Source organism: Lactuca virosa, chromosome 7 (assembly GCF_052849685.1).
Source record: "Lactuca virosa cultivar CGN04683 chromosome 7, Lactuca_virosa_CGN04683_v6, whole genome shotgun sequence".
NCBI lineage: Eukaryota > Viridiplantae > Streptophyta > Magnoliopsida > Asterales > Asteraceae > Lactuca > Lactuca virosa.
In genome coordinates, this window is record NC_136432.1 from 197174978 (window position 1) to 197180769 (window position 5792).

The window sequence follows — 5792 nt, forward strand, 5'->3', positions numbered from 1 at the left end:
CATGGTGTGTGGTACAATATTTCTACAATGGTTCATGATATGGCAGATATCGAAATTGATTTTTATTCCATTTTTTATATTCACATAAGGTCGGGTGCGAGTACTCTCTTCTGGCGTGATAAATGGATTGGTATGAACAACCTTGCTACTCTCCCCCCTCTCTCTTTGAACTGGACAAGAAAAAATCATTTTTGGTGTCTGAGAGAATGGGCCCTAATTCAATTAATTGGGCATGGAAACGAGCTCCCAATAACCTCGTGGAGGTCAATGAGTTTTCTGATATCATTGCTTTATTTGGATTCAGTGGTTATCAATGATGGCGGGGATTCTTGGAGATGTTCTTGATCCTCGGATGGGAATTTCTACGTTCGTGACCTTAGAAATAAGAATGATTCTAAATTGACTGATCCGGTGTAGAATCCTATTGTTTAGTGCAGATTAGTTCCTCTTAGAGTCATTATTTTCAATTGGCGGGCTTGCATGGATCGTGTTCCTTATTCGACCACTCTCTCATCGTGGAATTAACGTTCCTATCACAACCTGTCATAGCAGCACATCAGGGTCGGATGATATTGAGCACATTTTTTTGGGATGCTCGTTTTCTCAAGATACGTTGCATAGAATCTTGAACTGGTGTAAGGTCTCGTTCCAACAATTCTCTTCTGTTGCCGGGATGGTTAATTTTGCTGCCAATTGGGGAAATTGTCCTAAGAAAAGAAAGCTCCTTTTAGCCATCTTCTATGGCTACCTTTGGTGTGTTTGGCGTGCCCAAAATGACAAAGTTTTCAACAACACGTGTGTCTCTTCCTCGAAACTGGCGGATAATATTATTACTATGGTGTTTAGTTGGGTAAAACATATGGGAAAGTATGGGAACTGTAACTGGGCTATTTGGTGTGATTCTCCTGTCTGTATTTTGTAACTGTTTTGTACTTCTTCTTTTTTTTTTCGCCCTGTCTCTCCTTTTGGCAATGGTTCTTAATATAGTTCTGCCATTTCCAAACAAAATCACTTTTTATAGAACTCGAAAATATTTGTAAAAAACGTGGCAATACTCCCATGGATAAACTTTATCAAAGTTAGTAGCTCTCCCACCGCTAAAAGTTTTACTTTCCAATGAGACAATTTTCTATTTTCAATGAAAGATGTACATGATTTAGAAAATTTGGAGAGGCTCACCAAAGATTTTGAATCTTGAATTGATCACGCAAAAATGTTGTCAAATCGGGAACCGTTCCATGAACTGATCGCTTGAATCTTCATGGTTTGGCTCTGATACCACTTGTTAAGAAATGAAAGATTGTTTATCGAAGTGTTTATAGAACATGAAATCAGAAATTGAACTCAATAGTGGAAAGTCAAAATTGGTGTTCTTCATTAGCCTTTATTGAAATGAATTTGTGAATCGAAACAGAAGAAAGGACTGAATTGAACGGTCAAGGCTAAAGTCAAAATTGGTGTTCCAAGTTATTGATTCAGTGTGGTTCTATGAAGTAAGCTTTGAAGGATGATTCGATGTTCAGAGGAAGAAAAAGAAAAAAGGTAAATTTCACTGTAACCCAACCAACTATTGGGTTTTGGTTTAAAAGGTCCTTGATGTATTTTTTTAGTAGTCTAGATCAAATTTAACAGAGTCATTTCACTAGTACAAAAATGACCTATGGCGACGCTTTTTAGAAAAAATGTTGTCACGGATTTGGCTAATTGAGTCATGAAAGGTCATTAATCAAATTTCAATAATGTTTTAGTTACATATTTGCTAAAAACTGTCACCTTTGCAAACTCTTTTCACACATTTTGTCACTGTTTTACATAAAAATGTGACAAGTATTAGCCAATAGTCACGGTAGAACATTGTCACTGTAAGTATTTTATTATGACAATTAAAAAAAAATATATGACTATAAGTGTTTTATACTAACAGTTAAGTTTCATATGTTTGTCTAAAATTAATGATTTTGAATATAAAAGAATAACAAGTGACTGTAAGTATTTTATTATGACATTTAAAAAAATAAAACAAGTAACTAAAAGTATTTTATAGTCACGTTTTAATTTTTATGTGTATCTAAATCTAAAAAATAGTAACAATAAAAGAAAAAAACATGTGACTATAAGTGTTTTATGGTGATAGTGCTGAAAAGCGAAACCAGTATTGTATGGAGTGTTGAAAAGTGAAACCAATATTTAGAGGGAGTTCAATTTTTTCGGCCATCTAAAAATTTGATATTTTCCCTGTTTGCTAAAATTTTAATACTCTTTCCGTCCCATATTTATTGTTCACTTTTGACTTTTGAAATATTTATTCTTCAACTTTGACCTTAAATATTTTTATTTGTGTTATAAATTACTTGATGAAACTTATAACAACGAAAATATATTTAAAACACAATCCATTCATATATTTTGCATCAAATATTATATATAAAAACAAAAATATTTAAGGTCAAAATTGAAGAATAAATAGATCAAAAAAAGTGAAAAGTGGACAATAAATATTAGATGGAGGTAGTGATTTTTTAGACTTTTGTTTTAAAAAAAATTAGACCTGATCCTTCTTGTATCTCTTTATGGTCGTCGTTTCGTCTTTACCCTTAAACCCTTAGATCGACCAGTTCTTCCCTCCGCTCCGCCTTCCATGTGCCACCTCCGTTCAGTGTGTGTGGGCTGAAAATGACCTCATCTCCATTCCTTACCTCCACCATTACATTTTCACCACCACTTCCTCCATCTTTGAATTCATGAAGCCCTAGATTTTGCCTTATCTCCTTCTCGTCATCTTTGAATCCATGAAGCCCTAGATTTCTGCTCAAGGTGAGTCTGGGATTACGATGATGTCTCAATCGATGGCTTAGAGAGGCCAATAGAGAAACCAAGGTCGAGTTAAATCCTACCCCCGTGTATGTGTCCAATGATACAAAAAAATAGAAACATTAGATGATTGGAGACGAAGACGGGTGAGGGTATGAGAAAAAGAGTACCTACTATACTATTGCTTGGTTTAATCAGTAAAGATGCAACTATAAAGCATCCCAGGTTCATCGATTTAACCCTTATCTTTGTTTCCATCGATGTGTATACTGTTGTCACCACATACGCACAACCGTCCACCCATCATCGTCACCACTAAATAGGCTCCTTTGAAATCCTTTTGACATCAGATTAACTGTGTTTCACCATCTTATGTGTATGCTCTTTTTGTTTTTCTTATCTGTTCCAACTAGTTATGCAGGTTGCTCTAGGATGTCCGGTTAAATAAGAACATGGAGTGATTGTGAGAAATAATTAGATTGTTGAAGGAGTTTATATCTACAGGAATATTAAAGTATTATTCTCTAACCGAAGCCTTCCCTATTTACCCACAAACTATAAGACCCTATGTATGTTTTCTTCTCTCACAGTCCTTCTTAAGTATAAATATTGCTTTCTTTATATCTATCTATCTTGGTGCATGGTTTCTTTTTCATTCTTATGTCTCTTTTCTTTTCCCGAATGCAGACAAATGGGTTTGTAGCAAATTCTTTTTATAGTGGTTTAACGGATACTGAGTTTATCTTTCACACTATGGGTGGATGAGAAGGGCTTGTAGATAGAACTGTAAGAATCCTATTTCATTTTAAATGCTAGCATTAGTTTGAACAATTTTGTAATGTAATGCTTATTATTTACATGCTAAAACAGTCGACATGTTATATGTCTTGAAGACTGGTGAAGGGCAGATTTCATTACATAGTGATAGTGTTGGTGCCTGATAGTGCAAAGGATGTATCTGTTAGAAAACCTGCTTTCTTGATTATGTTGTTGGTTTTATGTCAACATGGGCTGCACCTTCACCTGGTCAACTCATGGAGCTTCATATAGGAAATGCTACATGTAGGTAGTTAGGTGTCATTATAGTTCCCTCATGTTTCTAATATATATTACTTTGATGTTAAAAAAGAACTTCATCTGTTAACATCTGAAGTTTGTTAAACACTTGAGCTTTATTAATATACAAATGGGTGAAGAAATAACAACACATGACATTTTTCTAATAAAAAAATATTACAACTACAAGGCTTTATTAATATACTAGAAATAGGACCACTACTACCACTTAGGTAGTTAGGCCAAAATAAAACCCAACAAAACAAATAAGACTAAAACTAACTATCAAATCTTCATAGATTAATAAATTCCAATATTGCACTCGTGCAGGGAACAAGAACATGCACATAAGCAATTCAACATGGAAATTGATGCCATTGGCAATGCAAAGCATGAAAACATCGTCCAAGTAATTGGATTTTTTTCCTAGAATCTTCTAGGAGGTAGTTTTTTACTACACCATTACATGTAATGCATTGTGGTTGCATTATCAAATTAAAATTACGAGGTTTATTTTTTCTCCTACTATTAAATACATAACCAAGATGATTTATATAATTAAAGAAGACCCAATTCCAAATTTAAGTAAACAGAGTCAAAAAGTAAGTTGTGGTGTTTTTTCAATTATTTTGAATATTCTACCTTAAATTTGGGTTTTTCTTTTTTCCTACCACACCATCACAGCTCCTTCATGTATGAGTATGTTGACAATGAAAATTTGGAAAAATGGCTGCATGGCGGCGATGCAGGACCTAGCAGCCCTCTGACTTGGGACATCTGAATTAATATTACTACTAGGATTGCAAATGCGTATGTCTACATTTCCTTTTATTCATGTATTTTAAGGATTTATTAGTTATATAACGACACTAAACTAGTACATTGTTATTATTGGTAAATCTAAAGTAAATATACTATATATATATATATATATATATATATATATATATATATATATATATATATTGGACTTACTATTTTTTAGGTGCAGGAATTACATGAACCAGTTCGAAGGCACAGCGAAATGCACATAGAAATACAACGAAGACTAACACAATTGAAATAACAATTGGCGGGTTTTATGAGATAATTTAACAATCACTCGATAATCCAACAAATTGTTTTTAGTTTTTTTTGTTTTAAACTAAGTTGTTAAACATCTAGTATATTTTGTATGTAATTATATTAAACATTTTTAATGTATTAGACAATTTGTATAATATTTTTATTAATTTAAGTTGATCAAAATAATGTATATGATGTTAATTGATCAATATTTGGCATATAAATGATTTTAAGTTCAACAATTATTTGGCATATAAATGATTTTAAGTTCAACAATTATTTGGCATATAAATGATTTTAAGTTCAACAATAGTTATGACAAATAAAAAAAAGTATGATTTAATGTTAATAATAGTCACTGATTAATCTATTGTGTGTCACTAAAAGTCAATTATAGTCATAACAAAACAAAAAAAATATGACTAAAAATAGTTTATGGTTATGGTTTAATATATTATGTGTCATTAAATGCCAATAGTAGTAATGAAAAGCGAAAAAAAGATGTGATTAATGGTAGTTTATGGTCACAGTTTAATAAAAGATGTGTCACTAAAAGTCAATAACAGTCATGACAAAGGAACATAACGTGTGACTAAAAGTAGTTTATGGTTATGGTTTAATATATTATGTGTCACTAAAAGTCAATGATAGCCATGACAAATGAAAAAACATGTGACTAATACTAGTTTATGGTCATGTTTCAATATATTACGTGTCACTAAAAATCAGCAATAGTCATGAAAACAAAACAACATGTGAGAGAAAGTAGTATATGGTGACAGCTATCAAAAAATGATTTATGGTGAAGGTTTTTACCTATAGTAACGGTTTTTTATGGGTTATGATCACCACAATTAAAT

General features: G+C 32.4%; 1 long non-coding RNA gene across 4 annotated transcripts; it reads left to right on the forward strand.

The window, feature by feature from the left end:
• The first annotated feature begins 2529 nt into the window (after positions 1–2529).
• Positions 2530–5092, forward strand: LOC145125685 (uncharacterized). Of its 4 annotated transcripts, XR_013716105.1 has the most exons (6): positions 2530–3380; positions 3499–3597; positions 3682–3873; positions 4198–4375; positions 4552–4677; positions 4859–5089. It is a non-coding gene; the product is annotated as an uncharacterized LOC145125685 (long non-coding RNA). The 4 variants fall into 4 exon arrangements; XR_013716104.1 differs by having other exon boundaries at positions 4198–4677; positions 4853–5089; XR_013716103.1 differs by having other exon boundaries at positions 4198–4677; positions 4859–5088.
• The last annotated feature ends 700 nt before the right edge of the window (positions 5093–5792 follow it).